General features: G+C 39.6%; 1 non-coding gene across 1 annotated transcript; it reads left to right on the top strand.

Annotated features, from left to right (window-relative positions):
* Positions 1-15711: 15711 nt before the first annotated feature.
* Positions 15712-15816, top strand: LOC147913781 (U6 spliceosomal RNA). Its single transcript, XR_015556417.1, has one exon. It is a non-coding gene; the product is annotated as a U6 spliceosomal RNA (small nuclear RNA).
* The last annotated feature ends 556 nt before the right edge of the window (positions 15817-16372 follow it).

Genomic DNA, 16372 nt, shown 5'->3' with positions numbered 1-16372 from the left:
GGTAGTTCTCCAGTAATTTAGTGGTAATAGCTCTTAAGGCATGAATGCTGAGACACCCAGTTTCTCAGAATGGTTTGTTTCTGTAAAATATAGCTTTATATTTATATCCCTTTTTCAACTGTACATAATACCATTTTCTATTTATATATAGATGTCCTGTTTATTTTTAAAGGATTTTTATTTTATTGAAGTATAACATATATACCAATATTTGCACAAATTATAGATGTACAGCTGGACAAATGATCATAAAGTGAATACCTCCAGGCAAGCATTATTCAGATCAAGAATTAGAATATCACCAGGATCCAATTGTTGTACCCTCCTTTCTCCACAAAGAAACCACTACCTGGACTTTTAACATTATCATGTGTTTGTTTTGCCTGTTTTTGTACTTTATGTAAGTGAAGTCTTACAATATATACTCTTTTGTAGCTGTATGGTATTCTGTTGTATAAATATAATACAAATTATTCATCCATTCTGTTATTTGATGGAAATATCAGTAATTTCCAGTTTGGAGTGATTATGAATTATGCTGCTCTGCACATTCTTCTACATGGCTTTTGATATACCTTTCTGTGGGGTATATACCTAAGTGTGGGATTGCTTGGTTATAGGGTTTGGGTAGTTCAGCTTTAGTAATACTCCCAAACCCATTTCTAAAGGGGTTGTACTAACTTATACTCCCACCAGGAAAGGCTTTGTGGGGAAATCGGGCTCACCTCTCCATCCCTTCCTTCTCTCTTGGATATTTGTCCCTCAAACCCTCGCTGCTTTGGGACTTCTCATATGCCGTCAATCAAATCTTTAAAAATCTTTTGTCCAGGTTTTTTAGTTCTCCCCTACCCCAGGAGGTTTTTCTGCAGCAGTCTAATCCACTATTACTAAAAACTGAAATCCATTATGGATGTCCTTGAAACCTCAGAAATAGTAAAAGCTAACTTTTATTTTATTCTCCTTAAAAAAGGAAATAAATGAGTGAAAATTAGATAGACAAATGAGTGTAAACAGAGACACAGATAAGAGGGAATAGCATACATAGAGAAAAGAGCATATTGTATGCAAGGAATCTCAGTAATTTAACATTGTTGGATCATAAATTGTGAGATGGTAGTAGAAAAATTATAGAAGTCGTGTTATAAAAGACCTTAATGCCATACTAAAGAGCTTGGATTTTTATCTGAACACTATGGGGAATTGTTGATCATCTTAGTGCAGGAAATAATAGGATCAGATTTTAATTTTCCTAAATATATGTTGAAAGCAGTATGGGAATGTATTTGAGGGGCCATGACTGGACTCTAGAAAATTAATCTCATAAAAAGGCACAAAAGAAAGGATGGGGCCTAAATTAGAGAAAAGGCAACAGAATCAAGATATGCTTGGATGGTTAAGTCTGTAAAGAGAATGAAGAGGAAAAAGTGAGAAATGACTGCATGGTTTCTTGCTTGAGCGATCAGGTGGGTGATGGGGTCAATAGCTGACACACAGAATACAGCAGGGGGAGGTCTCTTGGGTGGGGAAAGAGGGACAATAATGACCTCACTCTGGACAATGTTGATTTCCAGGTGCCTTTGGGAAGTATATAGGCACATGCAGGAGTATGGAGCCTGAAGATATCATTAAGGGCTGGAGATGAATAAGATTTGGGAGTTATGAGTCTGTGATAGGTAGTTGTAAAAACCGCAAGATCAATTAGATGACTCAGATGAGACAATTCATGTAGAGTGAGAAGGAAGATGGGCCAAAGACAGAACAGCAACATAAGAAGGGCAAGCAAAGGAAAAGGGATAATAAAGGAGATCAAGGAAGCATTATCAGGAAGTCGGAAGACAACCAGGGCAGAGAAATGTAATCAAACCAGTGGGACACGTACTTTAAGGAGGGAGAGATGATAAGTGTTGAAGTTGGAGAGAGGATTTCCAGATAACAAATGTGTTCATTATATTTGGGCATTAGAACCTCATGACTTCAGTTGAATAGAAGGGAAAGAAACCAGGTCATAGTGATCTGAAACACGAATATACCTCACTCTCCAGATGTTTAGATGAGACGGAAAAGAGAAAATTGTCAGGGTAAGAGATACAGAAGGGTCAAAGGATATTTTTTAAATGTTGGGGGATGTTTAATGCACATGGACTGGAGAGGTAGGGCTGTAGCGAGGAAGGAGGAACTGGGCTGATCTTGAGAGGTCAGAAGAGGGTTAACAGATGGAGAAAATTTGAAGCTGTAGTTAGAGATTTTAGAAGACTAGCAATTCTGAAATGCAGGGTTCTTTGCTTTCTATGTAATGCTTTTCTGAAATATTTGAATTTTTATGGTAGCATGTATTATTCTTATAATCAGAAAAAGCAATAAAGATTAAAATAAAGTTGCAATGAAGCATGTAGATTTTCTGTAAAGATTTAAGAAAATCAAAGTAAGAAAAGTCCTCAAAATATGAAATCAGATCATTGCATATTATTCTCCTTGTATATTTATTATTTAAATGAAAAACACTTATTTGAAAACCAAGAATTTGTGCTGTTTGTGCAGGGCATCAGTCTGATTTTTTGTAAGTCAATAAAGGAGCATTCCTCTGAAAGGAAAATAGTTTCCTAATCATCTACATCACGTAATTCATTAGGAAATACTCTCCTAGGAAGACTGCATTGAGGCATTTAATCATCTATTATTTTCTTTCTCTGAATGATATTTGTGTTATTATTTGGAGCATAATTTGCTTGATTCAGTACTATGTTTAATAATTCCAAAAATAACCAATTGATTCTGGCAAAAATTTGACAAAGGAAAGGATTTGGCAGAGAGAAATGTTCTACTTCGTGAATTAGTGCCTTGGACCACTCAATCATTTTCCTCCCCTTTGCTAGATTGTCCCTTTTGGTCTAGCTCAGAAGCTAGAAAATGAAAAATGAAAAATAGCAAACTGTCCATTATAACTGAGTGATGGAAAAAAGCAAGATGCTTCAGTAAACTCACAGAATATTATAAAATCATGCAAAATTCTGAGGACTCCTTCCCTTTGCTCTTTCCTCTTTCCTCTTTCCTGCATCGAGTGGAGTTGGGGCAGAATATCCAATGTAGCACTGAGCAGGGTACTAAGAAAACTGTACTAAGTCAGTAGCTGTCAGGTATGGTGCAATCTGATCCAGTCTTTGCTGTTCTGAGATGGATAACGTGATTCCTCCGTGTTTCCTGTATCCAGGTTGGCAAATAGGGTTCATTTTGGCTGCAACTCTGATCAATTGGTCCTGGCTGCTTGGGGCACTATAATGAATGGGCTGGAGGCAGAAAGAGTGTTGTGATGGCGATAATGTCTGCCATGGGCAGGTGAGGTAGTAGTAACCCGGAAAATGAAAAGTAAAAATGACAGAGCCCTTGAGGATACCATGTAGCGGAAATCCTGCTTATTGGACCAGCACAAGCATATCACAGGCACTGCCTGAGAGGTTTGGGGTCAGGGTTCAAGAAGGGAGGCTAAGAGGAGCTTAGTGGGTAGGAGAGCGTGTGGTGGAAAATTCCCTGGATCTGGGTCAAGCCTTGGTGCTGCTCGTTTCTAGCTCTGTGACCTTGGGCAATTCATTTATTCTTCATCAGCAGTGAAGAATGAGGGCAATAATAATTTCCCTGTCTTTTGTATCAACAAGTGGTTAAAAGGATTAGTTTATTCTATATATAGATGAGATATGACTTTGTAAACTCTCAAGCACTACTCCAATTTTTAAAAATTGATTAGTAATGACATAGTTATGACGCGCACAAATAGCATTTATTGCATTTTACATTAAATTATAGTGATCTGAGGGTAATATAGCAAGTACTACAAGAGTATAGACAAGAGAGAGATCATTTCCTGCTGGAGAGACTGAGGAAGGCTTCAGGGAGAAAGCAGTGTTTCAGCTGGGCCTCGAAGGTTCGATAAGAATTTGGTAGTTGGAGATAAAAAGGCTCTTCTCGGGGGGGAGAAAACTGAGAAAACCAAGGCCTAAAGTGAGTAACAGGTATTAAAATAATAAATAAACCTTGATGTTTACGTGGTGCTTTATGATCTACAATGTGTTTTCAGTGATTGAGAACAACAGTTAATGCAATTGGGTGGTAGCATAGCGTGTGCTATTGGGGCTGGAGAGAGAGAAGGTTGGAGATCCAGGTTAAGGTCATAATACAGAAGAATTTGAAAACTTTCTTAAGAAATTTGCATAGAAATGAACATTCCAGGTAGATAAAAAATGGAATGAATAGGGATTCCAATTCTCAGTTGTCCCAGTGGAACATACATGTGTTTTTTGTCTGTTAATCGGTTGTGTGTTTCATACATTTTATTTATTTCTCTTTTCTAGGGCACTTTGTGACAACCCGACACTTTGCAAGACTTTAATGGTGCCTTTTGTCCCTAACCTTTCTTCTCTGGTCCTTAATGCCTCATCTGGGTAATTGTACTTCTCATCTGTGCAGGAGGGTTCCAGTCTCCGCTCCACAGGCGTGCGATACAGGCTACCAGAGTCATCTCCCTGCTCTCTCACCACTCCCCTGTTCGGTATCCTGCAGTGATTCTCCATTGCTTTCTGGATAAGGTTCAGACTTCTAATCCTGGCATTCGACTTACCTGGCTGCAAATCACATTTCCAGTCCTATATCCTATTATTCTCTGACATATGCCCGATATTTCAACCATTTTCTCTCTCTCTTCTCAAAACACTTTCATGCTGCTTTGACCTACCCCCATACTCCCTTCCCAGACATCCAAGTGGTACCCATCGTTCAAGAGTGAACTCCAATGCCAGTTCCTATATGAAGTTTTCCCTGGCCCTCACCTCTGGAAGTGATCACACCTGCCTTTAAATCATAGCAGCTAACACATAAAGCTTGCTATGTGCTAGGCACTCTCCTCAACCTTTTACACAAATTAGTACATTTCATCCTTGCAACAGCTCCTATAAGGCAGGTATAACTATTGTTCCTATTTTCCAGATGAGAAAACTGAGGCATCTCCTTATCTTGCCCAAGGTTACAGAGCAAATACCTGGCATAGCTGTTATTTGAACCTAGGTACTCAGACATCAATAATTGGATGTTACCTGCTATGTTATGTAGCTTCTTGTGCAGTCTCATAATATTCGGCATCTTCCTATGGCACTTAGTATTTTTAACTTGAATGCTTGTAGATTTACCCTCCTTGTCTGCTCTGCCTGACCCCATGCCTTTAACGCTGGTGAGCCCACTGACTGTCATTGGAAATGCATCCATTAATAGATGATTCTGGTCTTAGATTCAAATCTTTAATCCATTTTGAGTTAATTTTTGTGTATGGTGTTAGATAATGGTCTACTTTCATTCTTTTGCATGTGGCTTGAATGTAAGACCTGAAACCATGAAACTTCTAGAAGAAAACATAGACAGTACACTCTTTGACATTGGTCTTACGAATTTTCAAGTACCATGTCTGACTGGGCAAAGGAAATAATAGAAAAAATAAACAAATGGGACTACATCAAACTAAAATCTTCTGCACAGCAAAGGAAACCATCAACAAAACGAAAAGACAAACTAACAATTGGGAGAAGATAATTGCAAACCATATATCTGATAAGGGGTTGATATCCAAAATATGTAAAGAATTCATATATCTTAACAACAAAAAAACTAACAACCCAATTAAAAAATGGGCAAAAGATCTGAACAGACATTTCTCCAAAGAAGATATACAGATGGCCAACAGGCACATGAAAAGATGTTCATCATCGTTAACTATCAGGGAAATGCAAATCAAAACTACAATGAGATATCATCTCACTCCTGTCAGAATGGCTATAATTAACAAGACAGGAAACAAGTGTTGGAGAGGATGTGGAGAGAAGGGAACTCTCATACACTGTTGGTGGGAGTGCAAACTGGTGCAGCCACTATGGAAAACAGTATGGAGATTCCTCAAAACATTAAGAACCGAGCTACCATATGATCCGGCTATTCCACTGCTGGATATTTATCCAAAGAACATGAAAACACAAATGCGTAAAGATGCATGCACGCTTATGTTCACTGCAGCATTATTCACAATAGCCAAGACTTGGAAGCAACCTAGGTACCCGTCAAGGGACGAATGGATGAAGAAGATGTGGTATATATACATAATGGAATACTACTCAGCCATAAGAAATGATGAAATCCAGCCATTTGTGACAACATGGATGAAGCTTGAGGGTGTTATGCTAAGTGAAATAAGTCAGAGGGAGAAAGTCAAATACTGTATGATCTCACTCATAAGTAGAAGACAAAAACAATAATAAACAATCACATGGAGACAGAGATTGGATTGTTGGTTACCAGAAGGGAAGAGGGAAGGGAGGGGGGCGAAAGGGATGATTAGGCACATGTGTGTGGTGATGGATTGGAATTAGTCTTTGGGTGGTGGACATGATGTAATCCATACAGAAATCAAAATATAGTGATGTACACCTGAAATTTATATAACGTTATAAACTGATGTTACCACAATAAAAAAATGTTAAAAATAAAAATAAATTAAAAAAAAAAGAGAAGATTCTGGGTATCCTGTTTCTGACAATCACCAAAGTCCTTTTAAAATTGTCCTAGTCTAGCCTTGGTCCTTAGTTCTTGCTCCATTACTGCATTTACTTTACTTTTGCCTTCATTTCATATTTTGCCATTTGTATTTGCTTCTTGTACCTAATGACAAATTTAACTTAAAAATTTTTTTCTTTATTTCTTTTCCTTGCACACGTTTTTGCACATGTTTCTGTCCTCCATGAGTTGCTACTACATCTGGCTTTCAGCCCTCAGATTCTAGGCTAACATGGGCCAACATGGCTGGCACTCCTCCCCCAGCTTTTCTTGGGAGAAAGAGTTAGAAACTACTGGATTATAAGTTCCTAAAGGCAGGGATTGTGTCAGCCTTGTATCCCGCAGAATAAGTAAAGGAACTCAATAATCTTTACTGAATAAAAGGATGAGCGAATGAAAGGGGCCACCATCAGCTTAGTTGTCCTTGACTGCCAGTTGTGCCTTCTCTGATGACTTCTACTCCTAGCCTGTTTCTCATATCCTTTATGTTGAGTTTTGATTCCACCTCAGCTCTCCAAATCTCAGGGATCCTGCTGCGACACAGCTGAGTTAAAACCACAGGTGCTTATTGAATGCCACTATAGGAGGGCACAGAGCGGATATAATGTAAGATGCACATGCTGACTTGGAAATAATTTCACTATTATTGTCTCATTAAGACTCAAATATATAAAAAGTCGTTATATTAAAAATGTTAAGTCAACAGTTTCAGACAAAAGTAGTTATTACAAGGAGGCACATGACTGAGCAACCAGTAATAGGACAGGCAATAATTTTTGGGACAAGGGCAGGGTCACTTCAGGTAGGGATGGCTGACAAAGGATTTCAGAAGAATGTAGAACTTTTTTAAATTTATGTTTTAAATTGTAAAATATAACATAATTTTACCATCTTAACCATTTTTAAGTGTACAGCCAGTAGTGTTAAGTATATTCACATTATTGTGCAGCAGATCTCTGGGACTTTTTTGTCTTGCAAAACAGAAACTCTATACCTATTAAACAACAACTCTCCATTTCCCCTCTTCCCAGGCCCTGGTAATCACCATTCCATTTTCTGTTTCTGTGAATTTGACTACTTTAGATCCCTCATATAAGTGAGGTCATACAGTGTTTGTCTTTTTAAGAAGAATGTAGATTTTGAGCTACGTCTTTCAATATGGGCAGGACTAAATAGACAGATGAAAGGGGCTACATTACATAGGTAAATGGATTAGTATAACGTGAAAGTGGATGTTTGCCTAACATGCACTGAGATAGGTAGGAGCTGAGACATCATGTTCCTTATTTATTTTCCTTGGGGCAATTTCCTCTTAGGTTGTGGATATTTTGGCTGCTGTTCACCGTGTATGTCTATATCTGAATTGACCTGCAGTTCTCAACTCAGAGAGGATCTTAGGGCATCAGGTGTACGAGACTCACTAGTGTAAATTGTGGTCCAGAAGACAAAGAAACACCTGCCTGTGGTCCAAAAGCACGGACACTTGGGATAGTTTGTTTTTACTTTAATGGTGATAGAATGGAGTATTTTGACTTGGTCTTGAAACAAAGATTTTTGTGTTTTTTTCTTTAAAGAACCAAAGCATTATGATGGGAAATCTACATACAGGTTTATATAATAATGAACACAGGCACATGTATAACAAATTTCAACACGTGTTTTACTTTTGTGTTGCTCTTTTAATCAACAATACCGTGTCATTAGGAATTGGTAAATATTTCTTATCTATGGTTTGCAAGAGACGAGGATCTGACACAGTTCTGATTCTTTTAGGTGCAGTATGTTCTTGAGTTTTGTGCTTAATCTTACTGAACAGGACATGTGACTCTCCTTCACATTTGGGCAGGAACAGACCTCACATGCGGGATCACCAGAGGTCCGTATGACACCTTAGTGTGAGTTAGGAAAAGGAATATTGTCTTGATAGAGCAAAATACTTTGCTGTCGTTCACCAGAACATTGTAATAATAACTTGGTCACCTATATGAACCATGGCCTCCAGGGTTATGCAGTACACAGCCTGCACAACTGTATGCAAAGGTCCTTCAAAAGCACAATGGCAGTGAACAGAAAATGGAGCAGCCCCCCGCCGGGTCACTCTCTGTAAAGGCATGGGAGTTAACAGGAGTAGATTTGTGTCCTGTAGATGTGTCAGAGGGCAAAAACCAGATGGAAACATGGAACTTGGGTCTCAATATTATGAGACAGGCAGAATATGAGAGCTAAGTATGACGCCGAAATGGAGAACAGGGAGGTCGGGGTTGCCAAGAGCCGGGACTTAGGTGGACAAATGGAATGCATGTCTGTAGAAGGTTTGGATGGGAGTGTAGGTACGCAAGCAGCTTTTCACAGAATTATAATGCCACTTTGCACAGGGATGTGTAAAGGAGCAAGAATAGGGAAGACATCAGTTATGTTCTCAAGAGCAATGATAACAGCTGACATTTATGCAGTGCTTCACAGTTTATAAGACATTTTTAATACATGGTATCATTTTGATATCTTCAAGTGCCTTTTAAAGCAAGAGAACTGTTATTTATTCCAATTTTATAAATAGGGATTAAAAAGTTTACATGACTTGCTTAAGGTCATATGTATATGAAGCTAAATTTTTAAATCAAATTCTTCTGAGTCCATGATATTTTTTAATATACCATCATTTTTTTTTCCGGTAAAGTTCCACCAAAATATGCTGATTAAACTGTTCCCTAGACTTCCACTGCAAGTCACCAAATTTATTTCCTTTGTTTCTGGGCACATAATACAGACTGGATTCCTAGCCAATTACTAACTGGGAGAAACTGACGTTGGCCACTGCCAGGCCTGGCTCATAATGCAATGCTCTTCTCCCTCTCTCTTACTGTCTTGATGTCAACACCTGTGGCAGCCTTAGTAACCACCTACTGAAGATGGCAGAGCCTCCATCAACTTGAATCTTTGAATAACTACATGGAAAAGAGCCATTCCTCTTCCAAGAGATAAACTTCTATTGAGTTTGTTGAGCAAGATATAGACTTTCATTAAGTTAAGCCACTGAGCTTTTGGGCTTTATCTATTTCTTATAGCAGCTAGTGTTACCTTAATAACGTACTCTCTTCACATTATTTACATTTAGCCTCTACTGTGTAAGCATTCGTCTCTTAGTTGCTTATCTGTGACTGAAGTTATTTAATGTAAGGTACCCACTTTTTTCTTCAAGGCTGCTTTTATAGCATTACTTCCACTTCTCCAATCCATCTGGTCCTTTGAAGCACATGGAATCAGGCCATACCACTTTGGACTCCTCGTCTCTTTTTTTTTTTTACAGTAATCTACTTCCCTCTCTATCACTTCCCCCATGCATTAGGGATTTTAGCCATTAGTTTACTAAATTTCTCTCCGTCACTATTTCTGTCTGTTCCTTGACCACCTCTTCTTGTCTCTCCAGTTCACTTACTCCAGTGTGAGTGAGTAGAGAATTACTCTGCTGCAGTAATTCTTGGACACCATTAGGAACCCCAGTCCATTGACCTCACTACCTTCTCACTGGCCAACATCCACCTTCACCTGGTTGAGATTTCTCGGTCTATTGTTAAATATTTTCCATGTACACGTGTTCAGCTCCCTTGCCCCAGTCCTCCTACTGTTTTTGCCTGGCAAAATTCCAACCCTCAGTAAATTCAACTTTCTTCCTATTCCACCCCTGCATCAGCACAACTGAATGTAGCGGGAAAAAAATGCACCAATGCTTACTGGTCTAGCTTTAAATTTATGACCACAAACCTCAACTGGATTTGGTTTCTGGTTCTCCTCTACTTTCCACATCCACTTTTCCCAGTGATTCCATTCAGGTCTGTGGCTTTAAATATACTATATGTGACTGACTCCCAAGTGTATATACCCAGCCCCAACTCTTCCTCCACAAGCCTCACCTGGATACCCTACTTCCTATGTGCCCATGTAGCAGGCAACTCAAACAGCCCAGCAGCCATGGAGACTGGAGACAATGCCCAGTGTAGTCCTTGCCCCAATTTCCTGACCACTCCTGCAGTATTGGTGAAGGAATGAATAATAATAACAACAACTAATATTTATTCAATGCTTACTTTGTGCTGGGTACTTTACACATAAAAAAATTGTTCAATCCTCACAGCAAATCTATTAGATAACACCATTATTATCATCTCTGCTTTATATAAGAGGACACTGAGGTTCAGAGCCCAAATAGCAGAGTAGGTATTTAAACTGGTTAAACAGAGACTGTTTTCTGTAAAGGGCTAGAGAATAAATATTTTCAGCTTTGTGGTCCATACCATCTCTGTTACAACAACCCACCTCTGCTCTTGTAGTGTGAAAGCAGTCAGAGACATACATAAATGAACACACATAGCTGTGTTCCAATAAAACTTTATTTACAAAAGCTTGTGGTGGGTCACGTTTGACTTAACAGGTGGCAGACTGCCAACCCCTGCTTTAAACCATTATTGCTGTATTGCCTGGGTTAAATGAATGACTGAACAAATGAATGGACCAATGAATGAATGCACAACATTCTCTTTGGCACCAGCCCTGTCCTGGTTTGGTCCCTTCAGTTCTCTCATGAATATTCATGAGACCACTGGAGCATCACATCACTGCCAAGGGGAGAAACACCACAATTACTCTTTAGGGCTGAGTGAGGAGCACATGGCACAAACCTTACAAGTATAGTATTTTCCTCTCAAGATGGGTCGGGTGAGCAATGGTCTGGCTCCCTGAGACTCTACTTGGATGGCTAAGGCATCTAAATTTTAACTATCTGTTTAGGGAATGCGTTCCCTCCAGGATGAAGTCCTAACATTTCTCACCAGGACCTTCATGATCTGTCCTATTTATAATTGTCCAGTGTCATTATTTTCTCCCTTTCCCCTTCTAGCCACACAGGAGGGCTTGCAGGCTTTGGAACATGCAGATTCTCTCTCACTTCTGGGTCTGTGTACATCCTGTCCTTTCTGCCTGGAAAACTGACTAACTGCCTCCCTTCAATGGCCAGGCTCTTCATACTTTGTTCTTTAGGACTCTGCCCAGGTGCTATTTTTCTCCTGGAAGTTCTTCTAAACCTGCATGGCAAGTAGTTGTCCTTGCTCTGTGTCCAATAATCTCATGCTTGTTCCAATAGTAGCTTTTATCACTGCATAGAAACTACTCTTTTCCCGTCTCTCTCCCTAATACTGTGAGTGTTTTGAGGGTAGGCACTATCTCTTACTCATTAAGTCCAGCACATAATGTAGTGCCTGGCACAGAGGAATCCCTCAGTAAATATTTGTTGAATGAATGAATGAATGATGCATATCAGATTTTTCTTCAAGAGAGAAGCTTTATTTCTATGGCGTTCCGTAAACCTTGTTCCTATCCTCTTGCTGTCTCAGGTGAGAGGAAGGATGCTCTCTGGTCCTAGCTCAGCAGAGTGGGTAAGTGACTGTGTCTACTTCTAGCTGGGAAGCCATCAGTGTAGCATTTGTCTCTCAAGAGTATTAACCAGCTGGAAGGCAGGGTTTCTTAGAAAATAAGGTTAGTTGGCTGGCTGTAATGATAGAGGTAATGCTGTGTGTATAGTGGGAAAAGCTTGACCTTGGAGTCAGACTAATTTAGGTTCACATATCGTATTTTCTGCTTGTTAACTTCTCTGAGGTTCAGTTTCCCGATCTGTAAAATAGAAGTAAGAGTATACGTCCTGCAAGGTTTCAGCAGTATGGTAAGGGGTTAGAGGTAGTAAGCCAAGTACGATGTCGTCTAGGAGGTCCTAATCAAAATGGTAGCTGTAGCCGTAAAGTCCTGTCAAACCCTTTGATACTCACATTAGGGAACCCCAGTGTCCAGGATTGCTCATAAAAAACAAAGAGGCTGTCTCGAGTCAGTTTAATGACAACACCAACTGGCATCATCATAGCAGCAGCTTCAGGTGGGGATTGTTTGTCCACACTGTTGGATTTCCCGTCCTTGGTAGGGTTTAGGGAAACATACAAGGCTCTAAAGTTCTCATAAGTACACTTTAATGTGTATGTCTTGGCTACTTAAAAACAAAAAATGTGAACTCTCACGCACACTGTGTGTGCATATGCTCATGTACACACACAAAGCCCAGAGAATTTCTCTATTTAATTTGTTGTTACTTAATTTGCCATTGTTTGGGAGTACATGAGACATAAGAGACTGATTGCTAAGTCAAATGATATTTTTCTTCAGCCAAATAGCACTGGGTTATGGGCTGCTGTTACTTCCAACTTCTCCTTCTTTTTATTTATCTATTTTTATTGAGGTAACATTGATTTATAACTTTTTACAAATTTCAGGTGTACTTCATTATATTTTGTCTTCTGTATAGACTGCATTGTGTTGATCACCAAAAGTCTAGTTTCCATCCGTCACCATACATATGTGCCCCTTTACCCCTTTCACCCTTCCCCTATCCCCTTCCCCTCTGGTATCCACCAATCTGTTCTCTGTATCTAGGTGTTTGTTTGCTTGTTCATCTTCCACATATGAGTGAAATCATATAATATTTGTTTTTCTCTGTTGGATTTATTTCGTTTAGCATAATACCCTCTAGGTCCATCCGTGTTGTCACAAATGGCAAGATTTCATCTTTTTTCATGCCTGAGTAGTATTCCACTGTGTATATATACCATATCTTCTTTATCCATTCATCCATTGATGGGCACTTAGGTTGTTTCCGAGTCTTGGCTATTGTGAATAATGCTGCAATGAACATTGCAGCTTCTCCTTCTTGATACTGATATTTACCCAGGAGGTAATCGGTCGACAAGAGAGCTAACCACTTGAGAGGAGAGTGTTTGAGCGAGGGTAGTCCTGTTCTGGTGGTCAGCTGTGAGGCTGGGGAGGAAAGCATTACAGGTGTTTTCCATGGCTGCCGATTTCTCTCATGTCTTGGATGCCTCAAGCTGGCTTTCTTCTGCCAGTACATTCAGTTTACAAGATGATCCTCGCATGAAATACTGCGGTTACATTTATGAGAACATATGCAAAATTAAACCACTGACCTAGTAGTCAAATAAAACTTCCCATAAATTATTGAGCTTATTCTTTGCTTTTCTTAAAGCAAACAAGCCCTTTGTCCTTTAATTTTCCAAATAAATGCTCTTGCAACAAGTAGGAGCTTTATGGGTCCAGAAGGGGGACAAGCAACAGAACTGTGGCCTCCCAGGGAGACCAAAGACTGCCCTCTGCTTACTGGACACAGGTGAGGGTTCTCGTGCCTGCCTCTACTAGCACAGGGCTGGCATCTATGGCAGCACCTTGGGCCATTACTTGGTAAATCAGAACCCTGGATAAGTTGGACATAAGGTCTCACAGTGACTTTGACTTCACCTAGGCAGGCCTCAGGTAGACCTGCTCCATATGCTGACTTATATTAAGCAGATAAAATGCCTTATTTGGCACCAACAAGAGCCTCTGTATTTCTTCGTGGGCAGCACAAATAAAGAAGACACATGTCAGCCTACTTGCTGTTATTTACGATACTGTGGGGAAGAGAGAATGGGATTATAAAATGCGTAGAACGTATCTAATAGACTATCCTGTCCACCAACTACACTTTTCACAGAACTTCTAACACATGGCAAAATCTTGGAATTTTATCATTCTGGGCATTTTGGGAGAGTTTCTGTGTTCGTTGTTATCATCATCCTTATTATCAATGGTCTGATGAGCTACCTGGGAGGCACTGTGGCAGGAGCTATGGAGGATACCAAGAAAGAAGTAGGAGACACAATCCTTGCTGGGGACGACATGCCCACCTGGTAATGGTCATAGCTGCCTGGGGGTGGCCTGCAGGGAGGCAGGGGTGGGAGAGGGAGCTTATTGGCTCCTTGAACTCAGATAATGTGGGATTTTGGAACATACCTCGAGCAATCCTATTTTACACAGGATACGCAAGTCTCTTGGGAGAACATGCTAGGGAAGTGGGGGTGGCTTTGGCCCTGGTGAGTCAGGGTTCAATGAAAACCAAAGTGGACAAATATCTAGTGTCAGGCAGTGTATCTCGTGTGTATAGGTGTGGCCATATGCGGCGCCCAGTAGGAAGTTACATTCTGGTGTTTGCCATCTGGCAGCTGAAAGTTCATACCTGGTTGTTAAGGAATGGCCTGTTTCAAACAGTGTTTTGATTATGAGTCATTCTCAAGTTGTCCTGGGGCTTTCTTTTCCTGCATTTAATTTTCCTTAACATTTCCTACAGCTCTCACAGGAAGACAGAGACGTTTCTATGCCTTTTAGGGCAGGAACTGATGTGCTCAGGTATAACGGGAGAAATTTTTCCAGCTTTTCTCCCCTAGACCTAACTCTGAACTGACAGGTTTCTTTCTTTGTGTTTTTGTTCTTTTTATCTCAGCACTTATAATACTTTGTTGCACTTATGAGTTTAAACCTCTGTCCACCAGACTATAAACTTTGTGAGGACAGGAACCACATGTCTTTTCACTCCTGTATTCCCAGTGCCTAGCACAGCGCCTTGTACACAGGAACCCCCCAGTCAGTATCTGTGAATGAGAATTTAGGAAGCCTTCCCAGAGTATGTGAAAGGGCACACCTGAGCCCCACCCACCCTGATTATTCTTGATAAGTGATATTTCTATATTATGGCATACAATTAAGTATCAGCATAAACTGAGGGAACAAGTGACTCTAAAATCATGATTATATGGTCTCAGTACATTGGTGATAGCACTGCTTTACTTTCATAGTAAGCTTGATGAATATTAATTAAAGTCTCTCTCCAGAATACATTCCAAAATTGGAAGGGGAATCAACTCTCAGGTGTGTTGGATGCGGGACTAACTGGACTGTTGTTAACATTTCAATTGAAGATTTCACACATGGTTGAAAATCTACTACGTATGCCTTGATAGAATACATGTTTATCATTTTCAGTATTTATTGACTGCCTACTGTGTGCCAAATACTCTCTCGGCAGGATGTTTCCCGAATGAGCTCATAATTTACTTCAGGGATTTGGCTATGGATGTAATTTAACATGATTGGACAGAAAAATGACTACATTAATCAAATTGATGTATTTGTAAATTAAAATATATGAATCAGGATTTACGCTCCTATAGTACATTTATTATAATAAATACTGGAAGTCTAGTGCTCGCTTCAGCAGCACATATACTAAAATTGGAATGATACATTGAAGATTAGCATGGTCCTTGCTCAAGGATAACACAAATTCATGTAGCGTTCTGTATTTTTAAAAAATCTGTTAGAAGTCTACATCTAGACGACATTAAATTAATGGATATTTTAATTTTAAAAAAGATCATTTAAAAAATTCACTTTCAAGTTATTTAGCTTATAGGATTTTTCCTAAATCTACCCATAAGTTCAGAACATATTTAACGTGTAGGCTGTGTTTCCTTTGGAATTTGACTGTTCTGTAAAATGATTATCCAGTAATTGAAACAGTGCAGAGCTTCCTTGACTTTGAAGCGCGTGTATGTTTGGGCACATTTCAGCAGAAGTAGTTCAGCTGATTGTTTTCTTTGCTCTTCTTGTATTAATACTGCAGAATCTTTTTCAATAAGAGAAGCTGGCTGCAATTTCAGCTGTAAAATATGCAAAGAGGAACTTGCAGTGAAAAACAAAATTCTATTTAATTGACCAGAAGGAGGCTCCCTTCCACCTCACTGTATAAAGTTAGACCAAAAGCTTCCAAACTCACTTCTTCCCACGTGCTTCTAATATTCCCCAAGCCATCTCTATCGTTGGTGGTGGTAGGGGCGGCACTCTGAAATTTTCCTGGGGGGAA

Source organism: Ceratotherium simum, chromosome 25, assembly GCF_057802395.1.
Source record: "Ceratotherium simum simum isolate JZ-2026a chromosome 25, ASM5780239v1, whole genome shotgun sequence".
Classification (NCBI taxonomy): domain Eukaryota; kingdom Metazoa; phylum Chordata; class Mammalia; order Perissodactyla; family Rhinocerotidae; genus Ceratotherium; species Ceratotherium simum.
This window is presented reverse-complemented; position numbering and strand designations above follow the sequence as displayed.